A 19,861-nucleotide genomic window follows, 5' to 3' on the forward strand; every position below is an offset into this window, starting at 1 on the left:
CAATAAATGCTGGAAAGGGTGTGGTGAAAAAGGAACCCTCCTGCACTGTTGGTGGGAATGTAAATTGATACAACCACTATGGAAAACAGCAGGGAGGTTCCTTAAAAAACTAAACATAGAACTACCATATAACCCAGCAATCCCACTACTGGGCATATACCCTGAGAAAACCATAATTCAAAAAGAGACATGTACCACAATGTTCACTGCAGCCCTATTTACAATAGCCAGGACATGGAAGTAACCTAAGTGTCCACTGACAGATGAATGGATAAAGATGTGGCACATATATACAATGGAATATTACTCAGCCATAAAAAGAAACGAAATTGAGTTATCTGTAGTGAGGTGGATGGACCTAGAGTCTGTCATACAGAGTGAAGTAAGTCAGAAAGAGAAAAACAAATACCATATGCTAATACATATATATGGAATCTAAAAAAAAAAAATGGTACTGATGAACCTAGTGGCAGGGCAGGAATAAAGACGTAAACATAGAGAATGGACTTGAGGACATGGGGGGAGGGGGAAGCTGGGGCGAAGTGAGAGTAGCATCGACATATATACATTACTGAATGTAAAATTTAGTTAGTGGGAAGCAGCATCATAGCACAAGGGAGATGAGCTTGGTCCTTTGCGATGACCTAGAGAGGTGGGATGGGGGAGGCTCAAGAGGGAGGGGATATGGGGATGTATGTACGCATATGGCTGATTCACTTCACTGTACAATAGAAACTAACACAGTATTGTGAAACAATTATACTCCAATAAAGATCTATTAAAAAAACTGTTATTCTGAGACAGAACAGCCTACAAAAACATTTAATAAGTAATTGCAAACCAAAAATAAGGACATTTGTATATTGCCTTATTATTTACATTATCTCATCTGATAGCTCTCATTGAAAAGGACAAACCACTGCCAAGTCAACTACTCCCAGGGCCCATAAACAGATAATTCCTAAATAGCCATTAACTATAAAATCAGTTAAGGCTCATTGCGATTCCTTCCTAAAATTTCACCCTAAAGTCTTTACCAACCTCCCACAATAATCCAGTATTATGGGATTTATGCTTCTAGCCATTATGGAGTAACTGGTACCGCATTTCTCTTCAAACAGTAAACAACTGAAAAACTAGACAAAATATAGGACGCAACAGTCTCCAGACAATGGAAAACAATTAGTATAGATCTGCATTCTCTGAGAGAGGGAAACAAGCTAGATAAGCCTACATGCACCTTGACTTTCTGCTAAGAGACATGTTATAGACACTACTGCAGGCAGGGAGATTCAAAGCAGAGCACAGCAGTGTCACTAACGTGAAAAGACAAAGATCAGAGTTCAGAAGGTATAGGTGGCAGGAATTATTGGAATAATGTACCAGAGAGGAGGGAGTAATGCAGAAAAAAGCTCCACACATCTTCTCTTGAGTCTTTGACTTAATACTAATTTGCACATATTTGGGGGAAATTCCATAATGCAAGAGGAAAAAAAAATCTGCTGAGGAGCTTAAAAAATGAACAATTCAAGGTTCATACAGAGCTAGGGAAATTTGAGTTGCAACTAACCAGAGGAGAGAGACTTTGTATACTCTGGACAATAAGTAGAGACCTCAGCAGGGCTAAATTAGTCCTAAAATAAAGATTAATCTATAATGATACCAGCAGAGCTTAAAAACGAACCCTGAAGGAACAACCTGATCTTCAACTTAACATCTGTAACCAGATGGTTAGCTAAATGGAAAACCTCGTAATTCACAGGGCATCAGGTAAAGTATTCATAAAGGTTCTGCCTCAGGAATACAGCAAAATTACATTAAATGGTCCCAGTAAGGAATACCTTAAAGGATTAAATACTTCCCAAGTAACTTAAATACATTCCAGAAAAAACGTCAAGAATATTTACAGGAATACAAAAATATCCAGCACCCAACAAGGTAAAATTTACAATGTCTTCTTTTCCATGCCTGACAAGCATTAACTAATTTGCCAAGCAGGTTGTGGCGGAGGGGAGGGGTGGGGAGGCAAGAAAATAGAGCCAAATGAGGAGAAATATCAATCAAAACCAACCCAGAAATGACAGTTTTTATAGAACTAGGAAACTAGGATTTAAAGTTATTATAATGTATTCCATATGCTCTAGAAGCTAGAGAAAAGATTGAGTGTAATTTAAGTTAAAACATAGAAAAAGGACCCAAATCGAACATCTAGAAATGAAAACTACAATGTTAGAGATGCTCTGCCTGACACTCAGTGAATTATATTTTCCACCCTGTCTGATGGATTCAGGCACTATTCCTGACATTGTGTGAGCTCTGTATTGTTCCCTCAATTCCTTTTGGGTGGTTTTTCCTTGACCTCAAGCAGTTTCCTCACAGGTCTGTACTGATCAGTACTCAACTGAATTCTTGGAAGGGACTTCTGCAGATGTGCAAAATTCTCTTGCAGCTCTCTCCTCTCTGGTACTCTGCTCTCTGAACTCTAGCTGCCTTGGCTCCTTAGGCTCCCAGCACCATCTCCTCATTTCAGGGAGATCTCTAGGCTCCTCTGGGGTTCTACCACCCTAGCCCATGCCTAGAAACACTCTCAAGGCTAGAGCAAGCATAGGTCTCATCTAATCTGTTTCCTGTCTCTCAGGGATCGATGTCTTTTGTTGCCTGATGGCAAATGCCTTCAGAACTGTTGTTTCATGTTTTTTGTCTAGTTAGCTGTTTCAAGTAAAAAGATACCAATCCGTTAGTCCAACTTGGCTGGAAGCACTATCTTAATTATTTTAAAGGGAGACCATGAGTTAAACCAACTTTGTGATAGTACTGAAAGCTGAAATTTTCCGAAAATTAAATGTATTCAGTTAACAACACTCACATGTTAATAAGTTATCCTGAACCATATAATAAATGCATACTATGTGGTAGAAAAGCACAGTAACCATGAAAGTGAAATAGGCAATACCAGCTGAGTGTAAAGAATAAATGGCATTCAGTAATCAGAAATAAAAAGTCAACACAAGGAAAAACTAATTTTAGGAAAGATTTCTCTGAAAGAAAGAAATGTACATGGGAATACATAACCAAGGATGCAGCATATGATTTCATATATGCTCAAATCAAATGTATGGAGAAAATTATTCATTTAAGAGGAAATGCTATATTTGCTTATCAGTGGCATTGGAATTCAGGTCAAATGTTACAAGATCTGCTGTAAACTAATCAAAGGTGAAGATACTAACGCAAGAGAAGCAAAACAAATAAGTCTTCAGGAGAAATACAGTAGAACCAAATGAACATCTTACTCTCCCCATGACAGGTAAAGGAAAACATAAAGAAAGAAAAATCCTTTAGAAGACGTTTAAAGAAAGAACTGTAAAAAAAAAAAGGTTAGGAATTAAAGGTTTTATTTTCAATCTCTGCTGTTGAACGGTCAGTCATTTTTATCCATATAGAAGGAAAAAGACTGTGAGCTAAACTGAACATACTCTGAGTAGGAAAAGAAAAAACAGCACATGGCCCGTTGATTCTTATCGTCAAAGAAACACAACTGTCCTGTTCTAAAAAAGGAAACTACACACACAAAAAAATCATCAAATATGAAATGAACAAAAAACTAAATTTGTGGGAAAATCATATTTAACAGATGACAAAAGAAATTCTGTCAGGGATGAAACTGGTCACTTTTAAGAAAAAGAGAAGAGAGGTTCTACATGTTTATATAAAAAGGTATTTACCCATAGGTAGTGAAGCTGTGAACACATTTAAATTAAAAATCTAAGTATAGCGCTTCCTTGGTGGCGCAGTGGATGAGAGTCCGCCTGCCAATTCAGGGGACACGGGTTCATGCTCTGGTCCGGGAAGATCCCACATGCCGCAGAGCGGCTGGGCCCGTGAGCCATGGCCGCTGAGCCTGCGCGTCCGGAGCCTGTGCTCCACAACGGGAGAGGCCACAACAGTGAGAGGCCCACGTACCGCAAAAAAAAAAAAAAAAAAAAATCTAAGTATAACTCAGGCAATGCAGAGCCTTATAACACTGATGATCCCAAGACCATTCTAGGCTGGACTTCAAACAAGGAGGTAATGTTGTATAGATGAGACCACCAGACTGAAGTGGGAAAGGGTAGGAGTCGGGACAGCCTACAAGAGGCTGTTTGCTAGGAATAATTTTACTACTAGAAATTTGTCAATCTCTCTATAGTATGGCTTATAGTATGGCTTAGATTTGAAAAGCAGTAAGATAGGACATCAACGTCTTTTAGCTATGGATCAACATTATGAGAGAAAACACACAGAGGTAGAAATAAGCCCCAAAGGAGAAGAAAATACTATGTTGTACCACTCTCTTTCCCTCTCCTTTCCCTGTAGCATTAATTAATATGCTAATGAATCTGGTATAACAAGGGAAGTTGCTCCTTTTAGCATACTTTGTAAATGGGCAAATAGACATCACTAAAGTAGGTGATATTAAGAAATATGGGCCCAGGGGCCAGGGCCTCTGTGACGATCAGCTGCCCCACCAGAGGTAAGGAAGATTTGAGTTTGCAGTCTTCAACTGGGAACAGCTTTGGGTTTTAGCTTTCTCCAGGCCACTTAGAGTAGTTCACGGCAAATCTTTTAATTAAAGCATGGAACACGAAAACAGAAAACTTCAGCTAGTGCTTTAGTCTCATAAGAAATTCTACAGGCATGTGTCTTGTAAGCAGTATATGGCAGAATTTTAAGCCAATCTGAGAGTCTCTGTTTTTCAGTAGAAATTTCAAGCATTATTTTTGACTACTACTTACTACTGAATGTTCAGTTGGTGAAACTGAAGGTCTTTCACTCTGAAGGAATAAATCAAGAAGAAGGTCATGGATGGCTGAGATTAAATGGACCCCCCAAAAGGTTGTACAGTGTCTAGCAGCTAGAACCTGAGGCTCGCGTGCTCCTGAGGGGCTGTGAATGGATGGCCCCGGCCCTCCTGAGCACCCCACCCTTCCGAGTAGGATGTCACTGCAATCCCCCAAATGAAGCCTCCTGCTGCTGTCGCTCCTGAGTTTCCTGGTGATGTGGTACCTCAGTCTGCCCCCACTACAATGTGACAGAACGCGTGAACTGGATGTACTTCTACGAGTATGAGCCCATTTCCAAACAAGACTTCCACTTCACACTTCAAGAGCATTAGAACTGCTCTCATCAAAACCCATTTCTTGTTATCCTGGTGACCTCACACCCTTCAGATGTGAAAGCCAGACAGGCCATTAGAGTTACTTCGGGTGAAAAGAAGTCTTGGTGGGGATATGAGGTTCTTACATTTTTCTTATTAGGCCAACAGGCTGAAAGGGAAGAAAAATTGTTAGCATTATCCTTAGAGGATGAACACCTCCTTTATGTTGACATAATATGACAAGATTTTTTATAGGCACGTACAATAACCTGACCTTGAAAACGATTATGGCATTTAGGTGGGTAACCGAGTTTTGCCCCAATGCCAGGTACATCATGAAGACAGACACTGATGTCTTCATCAATACTGGCAATTTAGTGAAGTATCTTTTAAATTTAAACCACTCAGAGAAGTTTTTCACACGTTATCCTCTAATTGATAATTAGTCCTATAGAGGATTTTACCCAAAAAACCCATATTTCATACCAGGAGTATCCCTTCAAGGCGTTTCCTCCCTACTGCAGTGGGTTGGGTTAGTATATATCATGTCCAGAGATTTGGTGCCAAGAATCTATGAAATGATGAGTCAAAACCCGTCAAGTTTGAAGATGTTTATGTTGGGATCTGTTTGAATTTATTAAAGGTGTACATTCATATTCCAGAAGACACCAACCTTTTCTTTTTATATAGGATTCATCTGGATGTCTGTCAACTCAGATGTGTGATTGCAGCCCATGGCTTTTCTTCTAAGGAAATCATCACATTTTGGCAGGTTATGCTAAGGAACACCACATGCCATTATTAATTTGACATTCTACCCAAAGGCTAGAGAAGGGAGGGATACTTTGTGGAAAACGTTAAAGTTAGGACTGTGAAATCTCCAATGGAAAACTCGTGGGAAGGTCACTGTGTGGCTTACACGGAACTGAAACTCATGGAAGAGCCCATAGACTGGAGACTGGAGGGTTGCACTTGACCTGTGATTTATTTTGACAACAATCAAGTCAGCCCTTTTAAAGATGATATTCAGAGGAATTAATAAACATTTTATGAAGGAATGGGAGGTTTCTGTTAATAAAACTAATAGGACCAAACAATTTGAAGATGTCATTCCATAGACTAGAACTTCTTAAAAGGGTTTCATTGAATTATAAGCTCATTTGTCCATAACAACAAAGCAGTGTGGAGTATTTTTCATTGAACAATCTAGTCAGTTCAAGGTTTTGTGTATATCTTACATGGATTACCAGTTTTTTTAATATACAGTTCTGTGGAAAACAACTGAAGCTATACCAAACAAAATTTCATCTGTTTTTGGTCATTCACAAGATACTTCAAGATGTTGCAGTATTTCAGAGTTAATATCAATTATTATTTAATATTACTTAGAGTTTTGCACTTCCTGGGTGTTTGAATGTTATGGTTGTTTCAATACTATATAAACAGAATAGTGAAAATCACTCTTTATATTTAAATTTTTTCCAATTACTTCTCTGATGAGTTTATTATGAATAGCTCCATTAATGTGAAGTCATTGGTCATTATTGTATATCAGTAATCTCTTGGACTTCGATAAGTATTTTGTCATGGTAAAATAGAGAAGAATGAAAGCAAGAAGATCTGACTTATTGTCTTGTTTTTAAAACTATAATCCCCATTGTGTTTAGGTGTCACTTCATTGGTCTCATTTTTCCACCTGGAAATTAGGAATAATATAGAATGCCAGGCAGCATATTCCCTTTTGGAAAGGACTCTGAAGCCAAAAAGAAAAGAGAGAACGTGATGGCCAGAAAGAATATTATGAAAGGAGTGTCATATTTCAGTGCTTGAGTTGGAAAGAGAAGACTAAAGATTCAAGTGTCGTTGTTAACTGCTCCATGTGTTTTCTCATTAACAATCAGTTTGAGAATAAAAAGGAAAAGAGAAAAAAAACCTGATAACCAATATGAATTTGAAAAATAAACAAAAAACTGAAAAGCCTGTTTTGTCCACTGTTTCAATAAAAATGAATTCATTATTCTAAAACTGTTAAACTCATATTTATTGGTAAGCAAATATTTACTATAATGATCCTGAAATGTAACATTACTTTGAAGCAATATAAAAAACCAAGTTAGGAACTAGAAGTCTTCACTACTCCCTCTCATATTCTGAAGTTGTCTACCTTGACAACATAAACTAGTAGTGCATCAGTTTTACTCTATCGATCTTCTTACCAGTTAATAGGGCCCAGTTAAATTTTTATTCATATTTTGGCCTAGGTAAATTTGTAAGTTCTGTTTGACATTATAATGTCAATTCCCTTTTATTCTTCTCCTCCTCCAGCCAGCCCTATTTGCCAAAAATCATTGAAACAGAAATTTAAGTGACTTCTGTCATCCTTAGTTCATAAATTTGTTCAGATAAGCTTTGCAAAATCACCTAAAATAAAAATAAGATTTCTGAAAAATTAGAAAAGAAGATTATATCTGTATCTATTACAGTCAATATCCTTTTATAGTTATAATCCTTTCAGCTAGTCTGAAATCAGAAGGCAAAGTAGTACAATTTCCATCGTTTATAACACCATCACTCCTTTTAAATTCCCATGGGAAATAACTTGACTTTCTAAATCTTTTTCAACTTGCTTTACATTACACTTGGCTATTTTCCCCCACCCCGTCCCCCACAAGACTGTGCACACCATGAGAGCCAAGACTATGTCTATTCATCTTTATATCTTTTAGTGGTTTCTAGCATGCTGCTTTGACACACATTAGTATTTAACATTTTCTGCTCACCAGTATCCCTTCTACCCATCTCACAAGGATACTGCAAGGATCAAAGAGTGTATTTGTGAGAGTACTTTGCAAAATAAAAGTGTTTTGCAGATATCAGATGAATTTAATTTCATTATCGATGATTATTCTAAATCCTACCTGGCAAGTAGTGGAATGTTCTAGGGAATGAGAACAGAACAAATAGCATTCAAAGAGCAAGTTTGATGGTGGCTCCACAACCTCCTTTACTTTGTCCTCCATTCTATAGGTTCTAGAGTCCACTTAGTCATGGTAGAAGCTCTTATCACTTTGACATCATCCACATCACTACAGCCCAAAAATCTTCTGGCATTTTATGGTTTCCAGCACCAGGTCCTGTTCTAGCTCCCCAACTATAGTTCGTAACAATTGGCCTATTTACTATAATCTTCTAGCTAGCCCTTCCCTTACTGGATTAGATATAGAGGTAAAAATCAATAAGCCAGAGTCTTATGACCTAACATTACCTCTGGGATATTGAGTAAATGACTTGTGTTTTGGTGCCATTTTTTAAATGCCAGTATAAACATGTAACATTGCCAGAGCTGCACTCTAAGTAAGATGTGAAGATCCCAGTATCTGGATAATCGTGACTTTTAAGAACACATTCTGGCACTGAAGAAAGAATCCTGAAACAGAAATGAAGAGGCTTAGGTTCTAGTCCCAGCTCTTCATATTAATTTACTACATGATTTTAGATATAACATATCACTTTCCTAGACTTCTAGTTATTCTTCTATTAATGAAAGAATTGGAATAAATTGTAAAGGTCTCTCCCAGCTCTAAAATTCTGGGACTGAAAGCCTGAACTACACCTTCTAGGTGCCGTTAAAATTCTTCAGCTTATATTTCAATTCAGAACTCAGCTGTTAACTACTAAACATGCCCTCTTCCCCAACATTCTAAATAATTCGTCTACACAAGATATGATTTGAGTAACCAGTTCTAGAAGCAAATTTTTCTTTAATCTTTAGCTAAAAAAAATTTCTCTCCAGTACAAAAACTTCTTTTTGCTTATTATAAAACAAAGATATTTTCCTACAACTCTTTACCATCAAATATATGATTACACCTCCCAGAGTCACTGAAAACTGACAAAAACAGCTTATATTCACCAAGTTCAGCAATAAATTCACATAAAATTCACTTTACAAAACCAACCCAGGACACCACCAGCACCACTACATTAAAACAGTTTGTTTATATTTTAGCATAGTTTTACATTACAGAAAAGTTGCAATGATAGTACAGTGTTTCCACATACCATATACCCAGATTCCCCTACTGTTAACATCTTGCATTACTCTGGTACATTTGTCACAATTAAGGAAACAATATTAATATATTACTATTAATGAAATCCCATGCTTTAGTAGGATAAACATACTCAATATCAAAACAATTTTTCAAAGCAAAATTCTTCAAAAGAGCAATGGAAACATAAAACATAGTAAAAGACACATAGCAAACAGAATACAAACAGCAAATATAATAAATAATTGTCAGAGCTAAGCTCAAGATTATCAGTGTCAATAGTAAATGCAAAGAGCTTATCTCCTCTACTAAAAGGAAAAAGATTTTTGATCAGCTCATGACCCAAAACCCAACTGTACGCTATATACAAGGAGCACCTAAAACAAAGTAATTAAGAAACATTAAAAGGAAAAAGATATGAGCACAGGTGTAACAGGCAAATACAACAAAAAAGAAAGCAGAAGTTATGATCTTAATAACTGACAAGGTAGAATTTAGGCTGAAAAAGGCACCTAACATGACAAAGTAGGACTTTTTTTTTTAATGTTAAAGAACAAATTGACAATGAGGAAGATAAATCAGTTACGAATATCTATGCACCAAAGAACACAGTCATAAGCTTTGTAAAACAAAAATCTACATTAGATAGATGAAGAAATTAACAGAAACAGAATAATAGTAAGTAAAGCTATAGAAGACATAAGCTATGTAATCAATAAGGTAGATTACATTATATTGAACTTACTATACTTAACTTTGTACTCTGATAGAGAAAACAATCTATTTAAGTGGACGTGGACTATTCACAAAAACGGATCATATGAAAGGTCATAAAGAAAATCTCAATAAGTTTAACAGAGTAGAAATAACACAAACTATGTTATCTGATCACAATACAACTACACATGAACAACAACAAAAAGCCCTTCCTCCTGCAAGTTAAAAAATATTCTATTAAATAACTTTTGAATGAAATGAAGGACAAAAACTGCAGAATACATAAAATCCCAAATGGATCAGGAAGTAAGACACAAAAATTAAAACCATGAATGTCCTAGAAGAAAACACAAATGATTCCAACTATATCCTGGAATGAGGGAAGTCTAGCAGTGACTGAAAATCCAAAGGCAAAAGATACAATTTTTAATTGATACATTCAACAATAAAAACTGATTTCTGAAATATAGATGGCCAAAACTGCCAAAAACTATAAGTAAAGGCAAAAAACAAACTGTAAGAAAATATGTGGCTACTGAGCACTATTGCATACTTGAATTGTGGCCAGTCCAAATCCAGATATGCTGTTAAGTGTAAAATACACACAAGATTTTGAAGACTTGGTACAAACAAAAGAATTTAAGTATCTCATTAATAGTTGTTATGTTGATTACATATCAATGATAATACTCAAGTACTGACATGGTAGTATTTTAATACATGTGATAATATTTGGATCTATAATTAAGTTAACTGAAACTTTATTTTTAATTTTTTAATGTGTAATTTAAGTTTTCTTTTCTTTTTTTTGTTTTGTTTTACAAGTTTTTGTGTGGACTTAAATCTTTATTTCTCTGAGATAAATGCCCAGGAGTGCAACTGTTGGGTCATGTAATTAATTGCATGCTTTATTAATTAAATTTTTTTTTTTTTTTTACAAAACTGCCAAAGTGTTTTCCAGAATGGCAATATCATTTTCAATCCCACCAGCAATGTATAAGTGATCCAGTTTCTCTGTATTCTGGTAAATATCTGATATTGTCACTATTTTTTTTTAATGGAAAGGGAATCTAAAAGAGAGTGGATATATATATATGTATAACTGATTCACTTTGCTGTACAGCAGAAACTAATACAACACTGTTAACCACCTATACTCCAATAAAAATTAACAAAAAATAAATCAATAAAAATAAATTTTAGGGCCTCCCTGGTGGCGCAGGTGGTTGGGAGTCCGCCTGCCGATGCAGGGGATGCGGGTTCGTGCCCCGGTCTGGGAGGATCCCATGTGCCGCAGAGCGGCTGGGCCCGTGAGCCATGGCCGCTGAGCCTGCGCGTCCGGAGCCTGCGCGTCCGGAGCCTGTGCTCCGCAACGGGGGAGGCCACAACAGTGAGAGGCCCGCATGCCGCAAAAAAAAATAAAAAATAAAAAATAAAAATAAATAAATAAATAAATAAATAAATTTTAAAACTGAAAAATAATGTGTAATTTAAGTTTTCTAGTAGCCACATGTAACTTTACATTTCTAAGAAGTCTTAGAATAAATGATGCCCCTGAAAAATGAACTTAGAACCCAGATAATAGTATCTAAATCTTATTCTCATATCTGAAGCAGGGAATATATAAAGTGAGCCTGGGACATCATTGTATGCTTGACAGAAAGAATTCAAAGACGAATAAAGGCCCATCAGAAAGACACAGAGAACACACACACCCATACACACACACACAAAAAAGAAAACACAAAAGTAAGCTTGAAGGGGCTCCCATTGGCCAAATCTGAGCATCAAAAAAGAAGTCACCTTATATGACTGTAAAATATTAAATTAAAATCAATGAGACTATGCATTCTTTTAAAAATGGGAGAGCGGGTAAGTTCCATGTCCAATATGGTAGAAGCAGCTTATCCAGACCAATCCTCCTCCAGACAACAATTATAAAAATTGACAAAATATAAACACCACCAACCTCTGAAGGCACAGGAAAATGAACAAAAGCAGACAGATTCTGGAGGGCATATATACTTGGAACAAAAAAATGGCAGGAGTAAGTTTCTAAATATACTGTGTATAGCTGGAGGGCAGGCCACAATCAGTGGCTGCACAAACTAAAATTCCAACAGAGAACCACAGTTTTTATGCGCAGTTTTTCTTTTCTGGAGTGCCAGAGGAAGCTTTCAAAGCAACCACCAACACTGGAAAGTGAGGGAGAAATTCCAGAAAGAAGAGGGTCAGACAGGGGAAGTTGTAAATCCTATGTTTAAGTCTGCCCAAATCTTTGACAGACCAACTGGCTGACCAATTAACTGCATATATGGAGGACAGACACCAGCTAATGATTAAAACAAAAACAAAAACAAAAACCTGACAGTTGAATTGTCTCCTAAGACACAGAGTTTGAAGTATGAGTACAACAAAATTAACTGCCTGCTAAAACAAAGATATCAGCCCTTTTATGGAGGACTGTAACAGAATCCATAACAATCAAACATAAAGATTATAATCCAAAATCATTTGACATAAAGGCCAAGAAAATGAGACCAAACAAAGAAACAACAAGAAAACAATAAATAACAACCTTGTGGAATCAGATGTTGGTGATTTAAATCCTTTAAAACAAGGATTTTAAAAGAGCTATTATAATTATGCTCAACAATAAAGGAAAATATGCCCACAAGGAAATGTAAACCATAAAGAAGAACCAAATGGAAATTCTAGAATAGTAAAAGAGTATCTAGAACAAGAACAGATTGGAAATAACACAGAAAAGAGTCAGTGCACCCTAGCATAGATAAATAGAAACTTTTTTAGATACCTAGAACTTTTTCATCTTATAAGTGGAAGTCTATATCCTTCGGCCAACATCTCCCCATTTCTGCCATCCCCCACCCCTGGTAACCACCACTCCAGCCTGTTTCTATGAATTCAGCTTTATTAAAGTCCATTTATAAGTGATATCACACAGTATTGGTCTTTCTCTGTCAGACTTATTTCACATAGCATAATACCCTCACGGTTCATCAATGCTGTTAAAATGACAGGATTTCCTTCTTTCTCATGGCTTAATAATAACCCACTGTGTGTATAAACATGGGTATGCAGATATCTCATCAAAATCGTGTTTTCATTTCCTTTGGATATATACCCAGAAGTAGGGCTGCTGGATCATATGGCAGTTCTCTTCTTAATTTTTTAAGGAACCTCCATACTCTTTTCCATGGTGGCTCTACCAACCGACATTCCCACCAACGGTTCACAAGGGTTCCCTTTTCTACACAGCCTTGCCAACACTTGTCATCTCTTATCTTTTTGATAACAGCTATTCTAACAGGTGTGAGGTGATATCTCATTGTGGTTTTGATTTTCAATTCCCTGATTATTAGTGATCTCAAGAATCTTTTCATATACCTGTTGGCCATTAGTATGTTTTCTATGGAAAAATGTCTATTCAGTTCTCTGTCCATTTTGTAATCAGATTTTTCTTTTTTTTTTTTTTTACTACTGAGTTGTATGAGTTCCTTATATTTTTTGGATCTTAACCCTTTATCAGATATATAACTTGTAATTATTTTCGCCCATTTCATAGGTTGAGGTATGTTCCTTCTACACCCAATTTGTTGAGAGGTTTTATCATGAAATGATATTTTGTCAAATGCTTTTTCTGCATCTATTGAGATGAACATGACTTTTATACTTCAATCTATTAATCTGGTACATCATATTTATTGATTTGTGTTTTCTGAACCATCCTTGCATCCCAGGGATAAATCCCACTTGATCATGATGCATAATCCTTTTAATGTGTTGCTGAATTAAGCTTGTTAATATTTTGTTGAGGATTTTTGCATCTATGTTCATCAGGGATATTGGCCTGTAGTTTCCTTAACTCGTAGTGTCCTGGTCTGACTTTAGTATCAGGGTAATGCTGGCCTCATAAAATGAGTTTGGGAGTGTTCCCTCCTCTTCTATTTTTTTGGAAGAGTTTGAGAAGGACTGATATTAATTCTTCTGTAAATGTTTGGTGGAATTCACCAGTGAAGCCCACCTGGTCCTGAAGTTTTATTTGTTGGGAGGTTTTTGATTACTGATTCAATCTTCTTACTAGTAATCAGTCTGTTCAGATTTTCTATTTTTTCTTGATTCAGTCTTGGTAAGCTGTATGTTTCTGGAAATTTATTCATTTCTTACAGACTGTCCAACTTGTTGGTATATATTCAATAATTCTTCACAGTAGTCTCTTAAAATCCTTTGTATTTCTTTGGCATCAATTGTAACATCTCCTCTTTCAATTCTGATTTTATTTATGTGAGTCCTCTCTCTTTTTTTCTTGGTGAGTCTGGCTAAAGGTTTGTCTGTTTTGTGTATCTTTTAAACAAACAAACAAACAAAAAACAGCTCTTAGTTTCATTGATCCTTTCTATTGTCTTTTTAGCGCTATTTCATTGTTTTGCTCTGATCTTTGTTATTTCCTTTGTTTCTACTAACTTTGGGTTTAGTTTGTTCTTTTTCTAGTTCCTTGAGGTATTAAGTTAGGCTGTTTATTTGAGTTCTTTCTTTTTGTTAGTATGCGCGTTTATTGCTATGAACTTCCCTCTCAGAACTGCTTTTGCTGCATCCCATAAGTTTTGGTATGCTGTATTTCCATTTTCATTTGTCTCAAGGTAACATTTTATTTCTCTTTTGGTTTCTTCTTTGACCCATTGGTTGTTCAGTAGCATGTTGTTTAATCCCCACATATCTGTGAATTTTCCAGTTTTCCTATCATAACTGATCTCTAGTTTCATACCACTGTGGTCAGAAAAGATGCCTGATATAGAGTGAAACTATTTTGTACAATATAGTAATAGTAGGCACACATCGTTATATATTTGTCAAAATTCATAAAATATACAAGACAGAGTGAACTCGAATGTAAACTGTGGACTTTAGTTAATAATAATGTATCAGCATTGGTTCATCAATCAAAAAAAATGTGTCACTCTACTGCAAAAGGTAAAAAATAGGAGAAACTGACAGGGCAGGGAAATGTAATGTGGGAACTCTGTATTTTCTAATCAATTTTTCTGTAAACCTAAAACTTCTCCAAAAAAATAAGTATTAAATTTTTTAAAAGATATCATAAGCAACATAAAAAACTGAAAAATTGAAAGAAAATATATAAAACATATATTACAGATAAAGATCTAGTATCCCAAGTATAGAAAGAGTTCTTAAAAACTGAGAGAAGATGGGACCAAAAACCTAATAGAAAAAAATGGCAACACATAATTCACAAAAAGTAAAGTACATAAAAATGGACTTTAAACATAGGAAAGATGTTCAACCTCACTCAGTACACTGGCCTACCACTTCTCACCTACCCACCCCCCATGTTTTAATATATATTCTCTTGGTAAGACTGTGGAAAAACAGGTACTCTCATAAGTTGCCAGTGAGAATGTAAATCAGCACATGCTAATAGAGGGGAATTTGGCAATACCTAACAAAATTTATATAACAAAACTTATAAATAAAAACAGAAATACAGATCAATGGAACAGGATAGAAAGCCCAGAGATAAACCCACACACATATGGTCACCTTATCTCTGATAAAGAAGGCAAGAATATACAATGGGGAAAAGACAGCCTCTTCAATAAGTGGTACTGGGAAAACTGGACAACTACATGTAAAAGAATGAAATAAGAACACTCCCTAACACCATACACAAAAATAAACTCAAAATGGATTAAAGACCTAAATGTAATGCCAGACACTATAAAACTCTTAGAGGAAAACATAGGCAGAACACTCTATGACATATATCACAGCAAGATCCTTTTGGACCCACTTCCTAGAGAAATTTAAAAAAAAGGGGGGGGGACCTAATGAAACTTCAAAGCTTTTGCACAGCAAAGGAAACCATAAACAAAATGAAAAGACAACCGTCAGAAGGGCAGAAAATATTTGCAAATGAAGCAACTTACAAAGAATTAAACTCCAAAATATACAAGCAGCTCATGCAGCTCAATATCAAAAAAACAAACAACCCAATCCAAAAATGGGCAGAAGACCTAAATAGACATTTCTCCAAAGAAGATATACAGATTGCCAACAAACACATGAAAGAATGCTCAACATCACTAACCATTAGAGAAACGCAAATCAAAACTACAATGAGGTATCACCTCACACCAGTCAGAATGGCCATCGTCAAAAAATCTACAAACAATAAATGCTGGAGAGGGTGTGGAGAAAAGGGAACCCTCTTATACTGTTGGTGGGAATGTAAATTGATACAGCCATTATGGAGAACAGTATAGAGGTTCCTTACAAAACTAAACATAGAACTACCATACGACCCAGTAATCCCACTACTGAGCATGTACCCTGAGAAAACCGTAATTCAAAAAAGAGTCATGTACCACAGTGTTCACTGCAGCTCTATTTACAATAGCCAGGACATGGAAGCAACCTAAGTGTCCATTGACAGATGAACTGATAAAGGAGATATGGCACATATATACAATGGAATATTACTCAGCCAAAGAAAGAAACGAAATTGAGTTATTTGTAGTGAGGTGGATGGATCTAGAGACCGTCATACAGAGTGAAGTAAGTCAGAAAGAGAAAAACAAATACTGTATGCTAACACATATATATGGAACCTAAAAAAAAAAAAAAAAAGGGCTTCCCTGGTGGCACAGTGGTTGGGAATCTGCCTGCCAATGCAGGGGACATGGGTTCAAGCCCTGGTCTGGGAAGATCCCACGTGCTGCGGAGCAACTAAGCCCGTGAGCCATGGCCGCTGAGCCTGGGTGTCCAGAGCCTGTGCTCCGCAACGGGAGAGGCCGCAACAGTGAGAGGCCCGCGCACTGCGATGAAAAGTGGCCCCCTCTTGCCACAACTAGAGAAAGCCCTTGCACAGAAACAAAGACCCAACACAGCAAAAATAAATAAAATAATTAATTTAAAAAATAAATAAAAAGTGGTTCTTAAGAACCTAAGGGCAGGACAGGAATAAAGACACAGACATAGAGAATGGACTTGAGGACACGGGAGGGGGAAGGGTAAGCTGGGACCAAGTGAGAGAGTGGCATGGACATATATACACTCCCAAATGTAAAATAGATAGCTAGTGGGAAGCAGCCGCATAGTACAGGGAGATCAGCTCAGTGCCTTGTGACCACCTAGAGGGGTGGGATAGGGAGGGTGGGAGGGAGGGAGACGCAAGAGGGAGGTGATATGGGGATATATATACGTATAGCTTATTCACTTTGCTATACAGCAACTAACACAACACTGTAAAGCAATTATACTCCAATAAAGATGTTAAAAAAAAAAAAGAAAATAATAAGACTGGTTACCAACAAGGGGTGTGTATTAGTTTACTGTGGCTGCTGTAACAAATTACCACCAACCTGGTTGCTTAAAACAACATAAATTTATTCTCTCACAGCTCTGAAGGTCAGAAGTCTGAAATCAGTTTCGCTGAGCTGAAATTAAGGTGTGATAGGGCCTCACTCCCTTAGGAGGCTCTAGGAAGGAATTTGTTCCTTGTCTCATATAACATCTGGTGGCTGCCACCATTCCTTAGCTTGTGGTTACAACACTCCAATCTCTGCCTCTATGATCACATTGCCTTCTCCTCTCCTATGTCAAGTCTCCTTCTGCTTCCTTCATAAGAATATCTGTGATTGCATTTAGGGCCCACCCAGGATAAACTATCCCGAGTCTTAATCACATCTGCAAAGATGCTGTTTTCAAATTAACAAATTTCAGAGATTGGCACTTGCATGCCATCCATGGGGCCACTTTTCAGCCTATCGGGAGTATATGAAAATGGAGTGGAAGAGATGGGCAAATGACACTTCTGAATATACCTTTCTATATAGTTCTGACTCCTGCTATGAGCTCCTATAGTTCTGAACCATATCAATGTTTCACATACTCAAAAAATAAATAAAATCAACAAGGACAGAGGGGGGCTAACCCCTAAAGTGATACACAGACAGAAAGAACTGGACCTGAAAGTATTTCAAATAATTAATATATCCACACTGAAAAAGGTGATCAAAGCCAACATCACTAATAATGGGACAAACCAACATCATGTGGCTCCAGATCAAACAACCTGAGAAGGACACAACATCAGTACTAAGTAGCCCTGCAAAAAATGCATAATCAGATTCTCCTAAGATGAAACATTAGACAAACCCAAAAGGGGAATAGGGCCACTAGGAAGAACTAACTGAAGTAACTTTTGAATACGGTATTTTGTCTATACACGCTCAAGCTGAAAACAAAAAGAACACTAGTTAATTTTTCCACTGGTATGGGCTAGCGATTTTGAGACTATCTTCTATGCATACTAGGACTGACTAAATAAGTAAATATATTATAAATAATCAGAGACAGGTGTATCACCATCAGCAGAGGGAATTAGAAATACTGAAAAAGTCAGATTAGAGTGAATCCTGTGGTGCTGGATTGAAATTGGAGGTATCAACTTGAACTAAATATGTAGATATACACACACAGAAATAAGAGAGAGATATGAATGTGTGTGTGTATCTCCTAATTCTATCAACTGAGAGGGCTTAGAAGCAATGACACCCCACTAACAATGGGCAAGACAACTAGCACCCAGACCTTTTATCTAAATACTATTCTCTACTAAAAGGAATTGAGACTTCTTGGAAAAACAGCTCATTCCACTTCAGGGGCTGGAATAGTACAAGATGGACCCAGAACATCTCGTGCCAGAAACTAAGGAAATGTTCAAAGAATGATGGAAACTTTTCTTAAGAAGACAGGAGTCAGCCTGAAGGCACCAGATCTGGGACAATCTGAGAATCAAAATAAATGATAGTAATTTGACAGCACTAAGTAAAATAAGAATCCATGTGTCTGTACATGTTAGAATGTCAGCTAATTAAAGGAGAAATTCACCATTTGGCAACTACCATATTAATAATATTGATTCAATCTAAACTCCTCAAAGGGATGCAAAAGTAGTTAATGAAATTCTGATGAGGAACAGGATATTCATACAGTCTCAAGTATTTCCTCATAATATACTTATTAATTACAAAGGAAAAACATAGCATCTTTATAGTGAAAAGAACTGGCAGGTGATCAAAGCCGACATCACTAATAATGGGACAAATCAACATCATGTGGCTCCAGATCAAACAACCTGAGAAGGACACAACATCAGTACTAAGTAGTCCTACAAAAAAATGCATCATCAGATTCTACTAAGATGATACATTAGACAAACCCAAACTGAGGGACACTACAAAATAACTGGCCTACGCAATTTTAAAAAGTCAGTGTCGTAAAAGACAGAAACTTTCCCAAATTAAAGAAAATGAAAGCAACTCAAGATCCTGAATCTGACCCTGGATGAGAGAAAAATACTTTTTATTTTGCTGTATTATTTGGTCAATTGAAAAAATTTAATTTCATAGACAGACTAAATAAGATTTAATACATATAGATATATTAAATGAATAAGGCTTATAGATAGATTAATGTCCTTTGGTTACTTCACAAGACTGTTCTGCATTTCATAAAATATAAAATACACACTGAGTTTCAGAGGATCATGTCTGTAACTTTCAAATAGTTCAGAAAAAAAGAATGATAGAAATATAAAGAAAACGTGATAAAATATTAACATTTGGAAAACTAGACAAGGGATACAGAAGAATTCTTTACACTATTCTTGTTCCATTCATTTTTGTGAGTCTGAAATTAGTTTAAAAATACAAAGCTTTAAAGGTCACTAGGGTAATAATTTTTAGATTGGAAAACAGATGTAGGGAACCTGACCCAGGACCAGCTGAAGTATGGAGGAGACTCTGCTAGACTGTAAAGTCCAAAATTGTGTAGTATCCAAGCGTAGGGAATAGAACTATGTCTGTCAATGTCTGCCTTCTGACCTAACTCCTTCCCATATCCAGCCAGTGCC

At 36.5% G+C, this 19,861-nt stretch overlaps 1 protein-coding gene and 1 pseudogene across 10 annotated transcripts in view; one reads left to right on the forward strand and one right to left on the reverse strand.

The window, feature by feature from the left end:
* FUT8 (fucosyltransferase 8) overlaps window positions 1–19,861 on the reverse strand; it is a 339,974-nt gene that overhangs the window by 282,731 nt on the left and 37,382 nt on the right. The gene's annotated exons all lie outside the window — the stretch shown is intronic.
* On the forward strand, window positions 4,937–5,942 carry LOC132489099 (UDP-GalNAc:beta-1,3-N-acetylgalactosaminyltransferase 1-like; annotated as a pseudogene).

The sequence above is a fragment of the Mesoplodon densirostris genome, chromosome 4 (assembly GCF_025265405.1).
Source record: "Mesoplodon densirostris isolate mMesDen1 chromosome 4, mMesDen1 primary haplotype, whole genome shotgun sequence".
Classification (NCBI taxonomy): Eukaryota; Metazoa; Chordata; class Mammalia; order Artiodactyla; family Ziphiidae; genus Mesoplodon; species Mesoplodon densirostris.